Raw genomic sequence first — 15,365 nt, 5'->3', positions numbered from 1 at the left:
AGGCAGTAGGAGATGGCTCAAATGTCTAAGTCCCTGCCACCCATGTGAGAAACACAGGTTGAGTTCCCGCTCCTGGTGTGGCCTGGCTCAGCCTCAACTGTTGTGGGGATTTGGGGAATGAGCCAGCAGATGGGAAGATCTTTGTCTCTCTATCTCAATCTTTCCGTCTTTCAAACAAGCTGAAGGAATAGAAAAGACTGATTATAGAACTGCAGTAATTAAAACAAGGCAGTACTCATATAGGGGCTGACAAATAGAATCAAGGGGCCACCCAAAGACTTAGCATACATGGAAATGTGCAAAGACCATTCGATCTTTGGTGCTGAACCAGTTATCCACATGGGAAAAAATAAAAATGGATCCCTACTTTACTCTTTTCAAGGCAGATTAAGGCATTTATCAATTCAAGATAGATTAAGAGATTTAAATGTGAAAAATGTGAAAGGCAAAACTTTAAAATTTTAGTAGAAAATACAGTACCTCAAAGCAAGGACAGATTTCTCAAATGAGAGGTACAAAACATTTACCATATAAGAAATATTGGGATTGAGTTCCAAGCTCTGGGCTTCTGTGGCCATCTGGGGAGTGAACCAGCAGATGGAAGATCTCTCTCTGTATGCCTCTCTCTCTCCCTCTCCCTCTCTCTGTAATCCTGCCTTTCAAATAAATAAATATATCTCTTTAAAAAATTAAATATTGAAAAATTCAATTATGATCTAAGGGTTTTGATAGTCAAAAGATGTTATAATGAGAATAAAGAAAAAAAAAACATGCAGTGGGATAAAATTTTGAGAGCATATACAATGAACTGTTTCTATTATGTATTATGAAGCAAACTACCCTAAACTTGATGGCTGGGAGCAATGCCCATGATTCTGGAGGTCAGGAACTCAGGCTGAGCTCACCCAGCAGAGCTTTCTCAGGGTGCCAGCTGGGGTCCCACATGCATCCAGCTGAGAGCTTGGCTGGGACTAGAGCTTCCAAGACAGCCTCACTCCTGTGCACAGAGCCTGCTGGGGGCGCAGTGCCTGCTGGGCGCTGCCTGTGCCTCTCTTTCTCCCCATATAGTCTCTCATCCTGTTAAGTAAGTCTATGCATGGAGTTAAAAAAATTTTTTGCACCATAATAAATATATCTTTTAATTCCATTTTTCCACAAACCTATTGAAATACCCTCATACATATTTTGCACATACATGTACTTTTTAAAATGGCAAATGGTGTTTGAATAAATTATTGAGGACAATGGACAGAAAACCAGTCCTGTAACATATGGCTGGGGAGGGGAACTTCAGTTTGGCATGTGAGTCAAATCATTCTTATTGCGACATCCTGAAATATTTACAGATATTGACTGTCTCGGGGCAAGATAATGATGGAACAATACTGACCTTGAGGTGGTAGTTGGGGGAGCTGGGCAATGTGTACACGGGGGTTCAGTTTGGCCATTGGGAAAGGGGGAAACTTCAACAGACTAGGACGGAAACAACTGAGGGTGTTTACTGATGATCTGAATGTGAAGCCGTCCCCACTATAAAGACTAGAGCACACGGTAGATTAAACAGCAAATGGGAAGACAAAGAGGAACTTGTCAGCTCCATTTAAATTTTTTTAAAAATTTTATTTATTTGAGAGACAGAAAGACAGAGTGAGTACTCCCATCTGCTGGGTTCATTCCCCAAATGGCTGCAACAGCTGGGACTGGACAAGGCCAAAGCCAGGAGCCAGCAACTTATTATTCCAGACCCTCCACGTGGGTGGCAGGGACCCCAGGACTTGAACCATCACCTGCTGCCTCCCAAGAGTATGCCTTAGCAGGAAGCTGGAAACAAAAGTGGAGTCAGGAGTTGAATCCAGATACTCTGATGTGGAATGCAGGCATCCCAGGTCAAATGCACTATGTCCAACGCATACCCCTTGCAATTTCTTTATGTGCAGAGAAGAGCTGTCCAGAGCACGTAAAGTGTGCAAGTGTGAGAACACACAAGGCCCAGCCAGGCTGGCAAGGGAGTAGCGGAGAAGGCAAGATCACGAAGGGAGGCTACAGATTGCTGCACCAGTAGCCCAAGTCTGCTGCTGTGGATCTGAGGACTTTCTAGCCTGGCAGTAGCCCTTAGCCTGTGGAATAGCCAGAAGAAGCATACAACAGGATGCTGTGTCACACCCGTTATCAGCTGCCTGACTTGGGTGGGCTATAAGAGACAAAGCCCATCTCCATCACACTGTCCTCTCTGACTGTCCCCGCCAGGACTCCCATGGCTCTCAGCTGCTCCCCAGTGCCTGGCATGCAGGAGGAACAGCAGACCTCCATGGGTCCCTGGCTCCCCTCCCTGGCCCCACCCCTAAAGTTCACGTGCTCACATCCTGGACTTCAGCAAATGAACTGCCTGTGGCTCTGAACTGTTGCTCGCTTTCTCGCTGCTCCTCCTTTTATGTCTTCTCCTGCGACATAAAAGTCTTCTGCTCTTCCCTACTCCTTGTCCTTGTGGCCACTCACAATCACCCTGCAGAACGTGCTCCCACAGCCTCCCTCCTCCCCTGCTGGTGGCGTCAGCCTCAGGGCTAGCTGTGTCTGCATCAGGTCTGGCTTTTCTCACCTGCTCCAGTGTCCTGCTGGCTACTGGACGCTCTCCTGGAGGAATCTGAAGGTGAGTTTTCAGTCCTACCTTAGGGGACTCAGCAGAGCCAGAAAGTGAAGGAGCGTGTTCGTTTCCCACCACAACTACAGAAGTCTTTATTTACGTGACTCTATGGCCACCATGCGTTATACATAGAGAAATGCTGACAAGGGCATATTGTGGTGTAGCGGATTAAGCCACCATTTGCACCACTTGCATCTCATATCACAGTGCCCGTTTGAATCCCAGCTGGTCTGCTTCCCATCGAGCTCCCTGCTCGTGCACCTGGGAAGGCAGCAGAAGATGGCCCAAGTACTTAAGCCCTTGACACCCATTTGGAAGATCTGGATGGAGTTCTGGGCTCCTGGCTTCAGCCTGGCCCAGCCCTAGCCGTTGTGGCTATTTGGGAAGTGAACCAGCAGATGGAAGATATCTCTCTTGCTCTCTCTGTCTTTCCCTCTCTTCACTCTTCCAAATAAATCAAAGAGAGAGAAAAATGGTCACAAAAGAACAGTTTGCGCCGGCGCCGCGGCTCACTAGGCTAATCCTCCGCCTTGCGGCGCCGGCACACCAGGTTCTAGTCCCAGTTGGGGCACCGATCCTGTCCTGGTTGCCCCTCTTCCAGGCCAGCTCTCTGCTGTGGCCAGGGAGTGCAGTGGAGGATGGCCCAAGTCCTTGGGCCCTGCACCCCATGGGAGACCAGGAGAAGCACCTGGCTCCTGCCATCGGATCAGCGTGGTGCGCCGGTCGCAGCGCGCCGGTCATGGCGGCCATTGGAGGGTGAACCAACGGCAAAAAGGAAGACCTTTCTCTCTGTCTCTCTCTCTCACTGTCCACTCTGCCTGTCAAAAATAAAAAAAAATAAAATAAAAAAATAAAAAAAGAACAGTTTGCTATTTAAGAGATTTTAGAAGATATTAGAAGAAGGTGAGTATATGCCCAAGGAGAAGTGGCTTTATCCTAATTTTGTTCTTTTTGATTTTCTGTGATTATATATTGATGGAATCAGCTTAGAGAAGTTTTGCTGAAATAAAAGACTGTGGTTGATAGCTGCTTCAACTATATATTTGCACCTCCTTCTTATTAAATGACCTCTCACCAACACCCACCATCAGCAAGCCAGGCCAACCCGTGCATGACTCAGCCCTGGAGAAAGACACAGAGAGGAGAGACGGTACTGATTTTTAGAAAGTTACCATCTGCTAATGTCCTTCTCATGAGGAATGAGAGGACTCATGAAATATCAATCCATAGAAAAGGTAACTGGGGCAAGTGTTTGGCACAGCTGTTTTGCCACTTGGGATGCCTGTATCCCATCAGGGTGCCTGGTTCCACTTCTGATCCCAGCGTCCTGCTAATGCTAACCAGCAGTAGGTGATGGCTTAAGTGCTCGGGACCCTGTTGCCCATGTGAGAGACGGGTTGGGTTCTGGTCTCCTGGATTCAGCCTGGCAGTCCTTGGCGTTGCCAGCATTTGGGGACTAGTGGATGGGGACCTCTCTCAGTCTCTCTGCATTCAAATACAATAAATAAATACATATCTACCTAAATTACATCATGAAATCTATGCTAAAATAAAGCAGGGTGCAGTTGGACTTGTTAGTTTTTCTGCTCTACTTCCAAGCTCCCACTTTTATTAATCTAAAAGAAGAAAGAAGCTAGCTGTAGCTACAGCCAAACTTGGCAATGGAAACATCTTTTGCATCCACGCTATCTGTTTTTATTTAGGAACTGTATATGTTTTTATCCAGCCCTGTTCTATTCCATGTGTGATACATGAGCACATATACTATATTTTGGATCTTTCTATAGGGATGGGGGGATCACTTTAATTTATGGGTGACCCTCATTGTCACTTCCCCAAAACAGCGATGGAATTTTTCAATATCCTTGGAATAAATCCCTCCTGAGGAGCAGTAAACATAATATGACAGTATGTCAACCACGGATTTGTTTCAAGATCATTTACTTACAGTTCAACAACACTGCCGGCCACAGAGTGCCCTGTCAGCAAAAGCTGCATTGTTTGAAGTAGCTCAGGGAAACAGCCAGGGCTTCAGAATCCAAAGAATGTCGTTTTCCTAAATACCTCAGGATTACAAGATACTATAGAACCAATAAATTTGCTTCTTAAAATAGTCCAGAAGGAATTCTTAACTATCCGTACATGTTTGAAAGCCTAGGTTATGGATGGGGAGAGAGAACATAGTTTTGCCCCTTGGGCTTCTGTAACAAGCATCATGGGTAGCTTTATCCCCTCCTGCCTCCCTTCTTCTCTTTATGATTACTTTTTAAAGGGTAAATTCCAGAGGTAGATGACCTTTGGGGAGACAAAGAAATAGTGATGAAATGAAGAGAGATTATCTGCGAGAGACCTGCTCGATGCATCCTATTAAGCAGCAAACATTTCCCTAACCCATCACTGTTTCCCGGGACCGTGGTCTGGGTGATTTTTTGCAACTGTGGGGTAAATTGGGTTATCCTCTGCCTGGTGATATAATAACAAAATGGGCTGGAGGTTCTACACATCTTTGTCATTTTATATGGGCAGTAACAAAACCTAACCTGTAGGGCAGACCTTTGGTATTTGGCACAGTGGCCATTTGGGAGGCCCACATCCCATGTAGGAGTGCCTGGGTTCAGGTCCTGGTGCTGCTTCTAATTCTAGCTTCCGCTAATGTGCACCCTGGGAGGCAGATGATGGTTCAAGTACTTGGCTCTGTGTCACCCACTTGGGATATTTGGATTGAGTTCCTGGCTCCTGGCTTCAGCTTGGCACAGCCCTGACTGTTGCAGGCATTTAGGGAGTTGAACCAGCAGATACAAAATTGCTGTCTCCATCTCTCTGCCTTTCAAATAAAAATAAATAAAAAATTTTAAAATATCTCATTCATGTTTACATTACATTTTAAACATTTTTAAATGCTTTCCAATTTGCAATCTCATTTTTCTCACAACCACCCAGAGAAAACACTATCACCATTTTACAAATAAGGAAATTCAGGCCCAGAAGACTTAAATAACTTGCTTAAGTTTGCCTGGAAATGGCTGGTGGGAGTGGGCCTCCAACCTAGCTGTTAAGACATGTGAGCCCCACACTGGAGTGCCTGACTTCAATCCTTTGCTTTGGCTCCTGATTCCAAGTTTCTGCAAAGCAGACCTTGGGTGATGAATTTTGGAGTGCCCATAGCATATCAAATTTATTTAGCTTCCCTTCTTGCACGCCAACCATTGTGGCACCTGCTAAGGGTTGGAGGCCATCTCACCTCCAAGGCAGGAAGATGGTGGCTGCAGAAAAGATAAAAGTTTGCTGGAGTTGATCAATTCCAGGGTCCAACTTGTTACGAAGGTGAAAGGTCCACGTTGGGGTACAAATAGAATCTGAAGATGACTGGAGAAGCCAAAGCAAAGCTGGTTGATCACCCTCACCAACTGCCCAGCACTGAGGAAACCTGAAACAGAGTATTACATCACGTTGACCAAAACTCATGTCTAGCACTGCAGTGCCAACAACATCATCTTGGGGAGAGCATATGGAAAGTGGTATAGTTATACACACTGTCATTGAGCCAAGTGACTTTGCTGTCTGTAGAAATAGGCCAAATATGGAAAGCCAAGACACTGTAGCAAAAAAATGTCCTCCATGAAGGATCTCTGTGTGAGACCCCAGTGGAAAAAAGTGGCCATCAAAGAAGGATGTACTTTTCTCTGAAGGGAAAAGAGAACTTCCACTTGCTTATGGCCTTATCTAAATACTGTTGGAGATGCTGGATTCAAAAGCCTTCCATAGTCTTGGCAACTCATGTCAAGAGCCTCAGGTGATCACTGAGATAATACATAAGAGTGTTAATTTTAAATTAACAACAGGAGTCACTGTGCAGTAATTCCCCATACAGGACCTCTGTCCTCAATCAGTTGTATTATAAGAATTAACTGTAAAACTAGTTCTCAAACAGTTGTTTTATATGTGTGTGCAAACTGTTGAAATCTTTACTAAGTATAGAGTTGATCTTCTGTGTACAAAGTTAATTGAAAATGAATCTTAATGGAGAATGGGACTTGGAAGGGGAGAGGGAGGAGGAGGTTGGGTGGGAGGGAGGGTATGGTGGGAAGAATCACTATATTCCTAAAGTTGTACTTATGAAATTTGTACCCATTAAATAAAAGGCTTCTTTGAGAAAGAAAGAAAGGAAGAAAGAAAGAAAGAAAGAAAGAAAGAAAGAAAGAAAGAAAGAAAGAAAGGAAGGAAGGAAGAGGGAGGGAGGGAGGGATGGGCCAAAGTAGACTGCTGAAAAGTCCAGCATGATGGGCAGGCATTGTAGTGCCATTTGGAATGAATATCCGAGTTCCCATTCAAGTCCTGGCTTCTCTTCTCTTCTCTCTTCTCTCTTCTCTCTTGTCTCTTCTCTCTTCTCTTCTCTTCTCTCTCCTCTCCTCCCGATTTCTGGCTTCAGCCTGACCTCTCTGGCTGTCGTGGGCATTTGGGGGAGTGAACCAGTAGATGGAAGATCCCTCTCTGTCTCTTTGTCCCTTTGACTTTCAAATAAATAAATCTTAAAAAAAAAAAAAGTAAATCAAGCAAAACTGTTCTTTAATAAAATTTTCCAGACTTTGTCTTTAAAAAAACGTCTGTAAAGAAGACAAATGTGGCCGGTGCCATGGCTTACTTGGCTAATCCTCCACTGGTTCTAGTCCCAGTTGGGGTGCCGCGTACTAGTCCCGGTTGCTCCTTTTCCAGTCCAGCTCTCTGCTGTGGCCCAGGAGGGCAGTGGAGGATGGCCCAAGTGCTTGGGTCCCTGCACCCGCATGGGAGACCGGGAAGAAGCACCCAGATCCTGGCTTCAGATCGGCGCAGCGCCGGCTGTAGGGGCCCTTAGGGGAGTGAACCAACGGAAGGAAGACCTTTCTCTCTGTCTTTCTCTCACTGTCTATAACTCTACCTGTCAAATAAAACAAACAAACAAACAAACAAAATAGACAAATGTGTATATGAGGCATGTGTAGAGACGTCAGATGTGCTAATGGATTTTTCAGTTGAGCACAGGTTACATGAGTAAAGAATTCACTGCTGCTCGGCCTCCCTTGCAGCTCCCTATGGCAATGTACACAGGAAAGTATAGGCAACTTCTGGTCACAGAGTTCATGTTGCCCCTCTCTTGGCCTGAGTTCCCTTGGCAAAATCTGAAGCGAATGTTTAACTGAAGCGATTCCAGGGACAGAAGTGAGAGACAGGCAGAGCAACAAGGAAGGAGGAAGAGTGGCACCCAGTGGGTGATCCCAGAGGAGACACAAAGGGGTGATGTATCCATTAGGACTAGCCTGCTGTGAATTCTCCTGTGCTGCTGGGTTGCACTTACTGGGACAGCTGAGAAGCCCAGATTAGAAAGAGAGAGACAGGGAGCATGGAACGAGGTGAGAGCACTGTCAGGTTGCACCTGTGCTAATGGGCAGAGCCTGCACAGACCTGGTCATCTCTGGGGTGGTTAGGTGAGGCTTAGGGAATTTGAAGTGGTACTCAAAAGGTCCTAATTCCTGCAGACCAAGATGCCTGAAGCAGTGAGGGATCACAGCTCACATAGATCTAGACAAACTAGGAAGGACAAGGCAACAACACTGAGGGAGGGGCAGACATTTGGTCCAGCGGTTAAGAGGTCATCTGGGATGCCCACATGCCACTCAGAGTGCCTGGGTTCAAGTGCTGGCTCCGCTTCCAGTTGTGCTTCCTGCCAGTGTGCACCCTGGGAAGCAGCACATGATGCCAAGGACTTCCACTGCTATGCACATGGAAGACCCATGCTGAATTCTAGTTTTCTGGCTTCAACCTGGCCGAGCCCTAGCCGTTGCATTGTTGCAGGCATTTGGGGAGTGAAATAGCACATATAAGATTTCTCTCTCTCTCTTTCTCTCCCCCTTTCAAATAAATAACATAACCATTTTTTTTAACATACTGAAGGAGCTTGGTACCCTGGGAATATCTGAGTAGCCATGCGTGCTTGGACTATACAAGAGAGAGAAACTCATCTATTTTGTTTAAACAACTGCTATTTTGGAAATGAATTAAAAGCAAGTCTAACAATCATAAGTGGTAAACAGCAAACTGGAATTTTTACTGAATAAAAATTTTACATGTTAGCAGCAAAACCGTAGTCCATGCAGTGACCACACTGAAAAACTCACTGCCAGGTGGCTCAGTCCCTGACACCAAAGAACACAACCAACGATTAGTACTGAGTAGTTGAATCAATAGTATGACTAACTGCCATTCAAGTCCAGTCTCCAAATACTTTATTAAATACATATATATTCTTGCCTTGATAAAGTGAAATAATACAAAGATGGTAATCTTTTTACAAATAAGATTATTTGATATCACTGTATAATGATGACTGCTCAAGGAGAATTGAAACAGCTTACAGAACACTAAATACACCCTCACTGGATAACGGATATGTAATTAGCATTGAAAGTTGAAGAGACTATGTAAAGCACCTTGCCAGAGTGCACACAACATGGTAATGGCAAGACACCACATGACGAGGGAGGGAATGGCAACACAGAGGCAGGGCGACTTGACCACGTTGGCAAAGCTTGGAAGTGGCAGAGCCAGTGTGTGACAACAGGTATGTCTGGCTCAAAACCCAGTGCCTTACCCGTTACACTAAATCTGATTGACTACAACATTAAGATCTGATATCCTCTGAGGCTTCAGCATGTCCATGAGCAGTTCACCTGTATGTGTTGCTTAAAAGCAGGGTTGGGGGGGGGCAGGGCTTAAGAGAAGGGCATTGGAGCTGAGATCAGAAAACCGGGGTTGAGGAAAACCCTGCTGCTTGCTGTGTGCCTCGGAGAATAACTGAGAGTGTCTGACTTCAGCTGCTTCACTGATAAAATGGGAATAATAGAAACTACAGCTTTTTAAAAAAGGTTTTTGTAAAGATTACTCATTTACTTGAGAGACAGAGAGCTCCCATCCACTGATTCACTCCCTAACTGCTTGCCAACAGCTGAGGCTGGGCCAGGCCCAATCCAGGTCTCCCACATGGTGACAAGGACCCAGTTACTTGAGCCATCATTGCTGCTTTCCAGGGTCTGCATTTGCAAGATGTCGGAGTCAGAAACCAGAGCTGGGTAGCAAACACAGGCACTCAGGTGGGCCAGGCAGCTGAACTGCTAAGCTAAGTGTTTGTCCCAAGGAATTGATTTTTATCCAAAATTCACTTCTCAGAGCTTTTCAAAATAGGAAGTGTCCTCATCATAAACGGCACGAGTTTCCTCTACCATCCTCTGTCCCATCCATTTGTCTTTCCAGTTCTCTGGGACCTGGGGACAGACGTCGGGGACATGGCAGTTGTTGGGCATGGAGGTAGTTCTAGCTCCCAGTGGTTCTGTCCCTCCTGGTGCCATGCATAGGGCCTCATGGGAGACCTTGAAGGCTACACCAAAGTAGGCCTCCCTGCCAATCCCGGGGGCCTAGAGGTCCAGAGGGGTCCTAGGAGAAGGAACACCAGGACGTGGCCGGCAGACTGGGCTCCTCTCCTTCCGAGCTGGTTCAGGGAAGCAAATGAGGCAGATTCGTCGCTGCATCTCCAGTAGTTCACCTGCTGCACTCAGCCTTCAGGAAAGATGTCTATGCCGTGCTACAGGAACCAGGCACCAACAGGCTTTAGGCTGGAATTCCAGCCTCCCTGGGTCTCTGCTCTGTTCTCTGAGAAGTGTCATTGTCACATGGAGGAGGTGACCACCAGGACTGAGTGAACAGCACGTGCAGCCCAAAGGTGGCTTGAGTGACTTTCTTTCCAGAACCTGCACAAGTTCCTTGCTTTCCTTTTTAAATCTGAATTTCAACATCCTTAAAAAAAAAAAAGGCATAAATTCTCCAGGTCACTGCTAATCCCTAAACACTTCCTTACCGTGAAGCCCACACGTGGCTCCTTCTGTGTTACCCAACACCCCTGTGGGCCTCTGACCTTTTTGACCTCTGGTGAGCAGAAAATTCTCTGCAGTTAATAGCCTCTGAGTCAGTGTCAGAGGCTGAAGCTCCAGGGCTCCTGGAGAATGAAAAGAAGGTAGATCAAAGAGTAAATGTTAGCTCAGTTGAAGAGAGATTTTAAAAATCCAACTAAGCCACTCCTGGACCCCTTCGTTCTGCATTTTCTGTTGGATGCCTGTACCCGGTGCAGCCTGTGTGAACTACCTACAGGATATTTCAAAGCCTAGCTGGTTTGCTTCGAGTTTAGATCAGCGTCGAGCCCATCTTTGCTCTGTTTTCCTCAGAGCAGTGCTTTCAACTTCGGCTGATCAGGGTTCCAGGAAGACAAGGGGAACGGGCAGTCATTCTCTCACCCATTGGATGCACTTCACTTTACTCTGCTAAGTTCAAAATGCTCTGGGGGCTCATTCCCTCTTCCTTTGTTTCTTCTTCACACTTTTCTTCTTCCGCCTTCTTCTATGACTCCCAAACCAGACGGATGTAAAAGTGAAAGGTTGAGACACATGGATGTGTAAGAGGGTAAGGGGAGAAGCACTGTAGATCTTGATTTTACTCTCCTTGAGCCCTGTATTAAATCAATCCCACATCTGCGTTTGCCAAAGCACGTAAGAGTCTCGAAGTTCCTGGTCGTGTCCTTGGACTAGACTTAAAGTCACAAAATAAGCCAAGTGCATTTTTTTTTGAGGGAATCAAATTTGCTCATTTAAAACCATAATAGAACTTGCCAATGTGCTATGAGATATAAAGCAAAATATGCTTTTTAGAAAGAAAACACACAATGATAAAGATATTTCATGCTTGTTGCAGGCTTCTTCCAAATGTTTCCTTGGATCCCAGGGGAATGTTGTAACGTCTCCTTTGCTATTAGCAATATTTGGGTAAAAGTTTGAGAAACAGTGTGAAATTCTGCCTTAAAACACAACCTACTTTTGTATCTGAAAGCAGTATTTTCTTCATTTCTGGGGTTCATGGAATGAGAAATCGTGTAGCCCTTGGCTGGATACTTCAGTCTGTTCCTGGGCCTGCCAAGAAGGCTTGGGCTTGAGTCATCGGGCCTGACTTCATATTCCTATTCGGAGACCACCGGGATTGTAAAACGTTTGCTGCGGAGTCCATTTCTTATAAATTGCTCTGCTTTATTTAAGAATAAGTAGCTGGGCTCTGTTGTTGCTGGTTTGGGGGTTCCTCCTCCACCATCCCAGAACAGCTGTCCTGCTTATGTAGGAGCAGCCTCAAGCATTTGCATTTTCTCTGTTCTGCATTTGTTGGAAGGTAAATAGGCAGCAATAAAGGAGCTTTCTTATGTGTGTTTTCTGCCTTGGGTGGCACCTGGAATTTGCTGAATTTGCTGAGTGCAACTTAAATTTTAAAAGTCTCCTGAGCCTCACCTATTTCATGCCCTGCAAGTTGAATGGAAAAGCAAATAATCAGCATAAGCAAGCTGCATGGGTCCTTTCTTTTGGTCTCAACTGACTCCAGATCCAGTTGTGGAATTCCAGTCCTCCCCCCTACTTCCAGCTGCTCAGGCTCCCAGTCCAGACTTAAACAATCACCTCCTTTTCCCTTCTCAGATAATCAACAGCTGATTTTGCATAAAACCTAGGACACTGTGGAACAAAAACTTTGGAGTGCAAAAAACCTCCCAGACTGACCAACCAAAAAATCCTCATATCCACTGATTTTCCAAGACATCCTGCTTTCTTTATATTGGTCTCCTTAGAACTTGAAGAATGACTTTAAAGTGATGAAGCTGGTTTTACATGCATTGTGTAGACTTTCACTTATGCCAACCAAAGGCCCTTGGGGGGGCTGCTTCCCACTAACTTGTACATAGCATTGAAAGCAGGCAACCGAGTAAAGCAGAACTGAAGAACAGAAGTAGGTACCCAGCCAGACTGGGACTCTGTTTTTAACAAATTCCTGGCAAATCTTCCCAGGAAAGATGCTGTATTATTGTTAGGTTTAGGGAAGAAAATGGGTATCATCTCTTCCCAGTCAGAATACATTTTTGTAATAATCTCAACTTTTGGAGAAGACAACATAGTATTGGCACCCGTGGCAGCCAGCTTGTCTCAATTGTCTTTTATTCTATTTTATCTTATTTTATTTTATTTTACTTTTTTTGCTGACACAGTAATGGAGTACAGTTCAGAGAGACAAAAAGTAAGGATATTATAGTAAAGTTTTATTAAAGTGTTGTCAAGGGAGAAGGAGCCAGTCAAGAGAAAACATGGTTTGGGGCTTTTGTCCCTAAAGTATGAGGGTCTGGTGATGTGCCCCTGATGCCCAGGATTGGCATTTTTTTTAAGATTTATCTTTATTTATTTATTTGAAAATCAGAGTTACACAGAGAGATGAGAGGCAGAGGGAGGTCTTCCATCCGATGGTTCACTTTCCAGCTGGCCACAACCGCTGGAGCTGCGCTGATCCGAAGCCAGGAGCCAGGAGCTTCTTCCGGGTCTCCCACATGGGTGCAGGGGCCCAAGAACTTGGGCCATCTTCTACTGCCTTCCCAGGCCATAGCAGAGAGCTGGATTGGAAGTGGAGCAGCTGGGACTAGAACTGGCGCCCATATAGGATGCTGGTACTTCAGACCAGGGCATTAACCCGCTGTGCCACAGCGCCAGCCTCCATGATTGGCATTTATGATTGACATCTGGCTTTTCTTTCATGTGGCTGTAAACCAAAATTTTCTGGTTTGGCTGAGGCTGCATTTTAGCCACAAGTTAACATCCAAAGAGGGCAGTTTTGGGTGAACCCCCCTTAGAGAACAGGGTCCTTGGTCTCACCCTTGGAGGAGGGTCTTTTTTGTGGCCTCTCCCAGTGACTCCTGTCTAATTATCTGCCTGACAGTGTTGTTACAGAACAAGGTGGGTTTGCTCCCCATATGCTGTGTGATGTCAGTCTTTTGAGAGGAGAGAGCCTTTATTAGTGACCAGTAAGGGAGCAGGAGAAATTGAAATTAAGCCGCTACATGGTGCCTTTGACACGGATGCTGGGTACTGTCAAGTCCTAGTGTTGTAGGCAGGCATACAGGATAAAATTGATTAGGTTTGTGAACTGGAAGACTATACCTTCAGCACTGTGTGACCTCATGCCCTTACCTGGCCACACCTGTGTGCCCACTGGCCAATCAGACTAATTCACCACTCCCCTTTGAAAGTGGATTAAAGGCCTGGAACACAGTGGGCCCAGCCTTTTTTTTTTTTTTTTTTTTTGGCCTTTTGCCTCTTTTGCCATTGCAGGCCACCATGACAGGGAACATTGAACCATCAAAGGAGCAAGCAAAGGATGGGAGCTAGATTCTGGGCAGTCTCCCCGCCCTCTCCAGAAGAACCATGAATATTCCTCCCCTGTCTGAGAATGTACCTCCCATTTTATTAAATGATAGATAATTACAGCTCAAAGACAGAGCCAACTCCCCTCCAAAGGAGCTTGCACTATCGGGGAGTAGGTACTTCCATTTTCTCAGTAAAATGCCTGCTACTATTTGCTATTCCTGAATTCCTTCTCAAGGCAAAGTCAAGAACCAGGTGCTCGCTGTGCTGAACCAGAGGGATTTGGAGTCAGTCAGGCCAGCATGGAGTTTTCAGGTTTAGCAACTTTCCTGAGAATGCAGGAGCCTAAAGGAACAGTTCAAGATCAGTGTGATGAACAAAATCTTGGCACTGCACCCAGCCAGGCCAGACTTTAAATCCCAGAGCTACCACTGATGGACTGGCCATGTTGGTCACCTTGCTGGTGCTTCATTTTTTTTTTCCATTTGCAAAGGCAGAAATGATTGCAAGGATGGAATGAGAATACAAACAGGGGGACAAGCACAATGCCAGGCACATGGTAATCTAAGTCCCCTGGCCCTTTTAAGTCAGAGTTTGGATGATGAACATAAAGTAAATCTCCACCAAGAGCTGTCTCTGACCCAAAGCACTGTTTTCAACGAAAAGGAGCTCTTGGTGGCCTTATGTTGTGACTGTTGATTGCACACATCTGGAAACTATGACAACTGCTTTGCTTTGCGCTCAACTTGGCCCAAATGTAGCTCTATATAAGGCAGCTTCTATCTTTCAGTTTTTCTCAACACATCATAGCTTGGCTTGAAAATGGGCAAAGGGGTAGGTGTCAAAGGAAATGCACAGTGTCTGGGAAGAATTCCGATTCCACTAAGAGTTACCAGTGAGGTACAGTCACACTGCGGCCCTGTCCCTGGACTGTCGTGGATTGTCTGGCACTGGAGATGTGTCAAGAAGCCTCACGTTCATGCCGCCTCTGCAGATGCTCCCGATGAGTCTGGGTAAGGGACTTTTCCAAAGTCACAGGCACAGTTGGCCATGGACTTGGGGTGGGATCCCAAGCTTTTTGATATGGGAAAAAACAGGGCAGGGGAATGAGCAGTGTTGCAAGATTTGCAACTATCGCGCCTGCCTGCCAGAGTCTACTTAGAGTTGACATCGCCTGCAACAAGTGCTGGAAGGCAAGGGACCAGAGGGACCAGAGAAGTTTGTTTGTTTGTTTGTTTGTTTGTTTGTTTTTGCCTTTAGAAATTCTGTGTCCAGACCCTCTGTCCACTACCTCACACATCAATTGGGGCAGGTAATCAGACAGGGCTAATGAAACATGCTTAGTTTTTCATTGTTATAATGCAATACCTGGGACCAGCTAACTCCTCTAAGAAAAGCGATCTTTCTAGGTCACAGTTTTGGAGGTTTGAGGGCATGGCATCTGCATTGGCTCAGTTCGGTGAGGGCCCCCTGGGCTGTGT

This window comes from Lepus europaeus, chromosome 9, assembly GCF_033115175.1.
Source record: "Lepus europaeus isolate LE1 chromosome 9, mLepTim1.pri, whole genome shotgun sequence".
NCBI lineage: Eukaryota > Metazoa > Chordata > Mammalia > Lagomorpha > Leporidae > Lepus > Lepus europaeus.
This window is presented reverse-complemented; position numbering follows the sequence as displayed.